The sequence below is a fragment of the Chiloscyllium plagiosum genome, unplaced genomic scaffold, assembly GCF_037043375.1.
Source record: "Chiloscyllium plagiosum isolate Xiang-an unplaced genomic scaffold, Cpla_swu_hap1 HiC_scaffold_12, whole genome shotgun sequence".
Classification (NCBI taxonomy): Eukaryota; Metazoa; Chordata; class Chondrichthyes; order Orectolobiformes; family Hemiscylliidae; genus Chiloscyllium; species Chiloscyllium plagiosum.
In genome coordinates, this window is record NW_028270150.1 from 79,511,703 (window position 1) to 79,513,393 (window position 1,691).

Genomic DNA, 1,691 nt, shown 5'->3' on the forward strand with positions numbered 1-1,691 from the left:
ATATATGTATGAATAAAATGAAGCCAAAGAATTGTAATGTGAAGTTTTGACAAGAGCAATTGAGATACATCCTTTTGCTCTCAGTGAGTGTTATGTTAATGTGTTGGCGTTAATGCAGAGCCTCCCTATTTGACAAGGGGCTTCTTCTAAAGCCCACCAGCAGTTGCAGCATAGTCAACAGAGAGTGGATTTCACTATAAAACTCTTCTGCCATTGTGGGATTGTATGTGTGGACCGTGAGTGCCACTGGTACTTCCCATTTTAATTGTACTACTGAGGGAAAGTGGAACTGTAAGAGATCAGAAGTGGAATATACTTCTCGTTACATTGTTAGGAACGGGATGCACTTCCTTCCACCCACCATTTTCCCCTGATCTTTTTATTGGTTGGAATGCCAAGTATACAAACATTGCTCACAGGTTCCTAATTTAAAGGGACAGCAAAACTTGAAATTCTCGCAAGCACAGTTTGCATCTGATGAGGCAGGATTATAGAAGCCCATTAAAAGGAACATAGGTTTAAGAGTGCTAAGGTAGATGAGGGGGAGGTTTAGATACCTTTAACTAATGTTGGGAGCTGAGCTGCTATGTTGGAGAATTGACAAACATAATCCTTGCATGTGAGGAGTATTGCATGTGAAATACATAAGGCAGCATGCAGTTTTGGAGCTGCAAACATGAGCAGTTTGGGTTTCCCCACTCCCAGACACTCTTTCTCAGTGAAATATTTATTTGCTGAGTGTTATAAAGTATCTCCTTCAATGTCTGTTTGTTTCTCTCCAATCTATTTTTGCAGTATACTTTAGAGAAAGGAAAGCCCTGCATTATGCCCTCTGCCATATCTGGGCCCGGTTTTAATTCAACCTTCAGTTAGCTGGCAAACAAGCCATCCTTTATCCTGAGTAGGAGTGTACAAGCATCAGACCATGTCTTCATGCTCATGCAATTTACTTGATTTAGATTTAGATTCAGAACGCTAGGTTCAGAATCTAGATTTCACTTGGGGTTTGAGAGTAGGATCTCAAACTTAAATCAGGTGAATTGCATAGGTATGAAAACATAAAATCTCCTACACACCACCATCCTTACACACTGCTCAAAGTATCACACCTCCAACATTCATCTAGCATCAAGTGCACACACTCAGAAATCACCCTTAACATTCAGATACCCTCACACTTAAACTCACATGTGAATCAATGCTGATAGTCTCACAGCCACCTCTACAATGCCTCGATTATTCAGCTATGGTCGACATATCACCAAAGCATACTCAACAATAATCATTCACATTCTGCCCACTCTTTGCAGGACACATAGCAGAAGGAAGCAGAACATAACCGTCAGGGTCAAGGACTCCAGAGTCTCTTCATTATGAAACTGTTGGTTTTCTACATAATGATGTTGACTGTGGAAGAGCCAATTGCATCCAGAAGTACTGAGAACAGTGGTGAGGGCCTTTCCTCAACTCTCAGCTCCCTTTCATCCTGCTTGGCATAACGAGCATGTTGGTGATAGTGTGTCCATTGACATCTTGCTCCCCATCCTAATCCACCTTCCCTCATCTCAACCATTCCCTTGTTTGACAGTTCACAGTTCCTGTTTTCAGATATCCACAGACTGCTCCCAACTTAGACACATCATCCCCAAGAGGAGAAGGGAGATGGACAGCACAACACTGACTCAATCTTA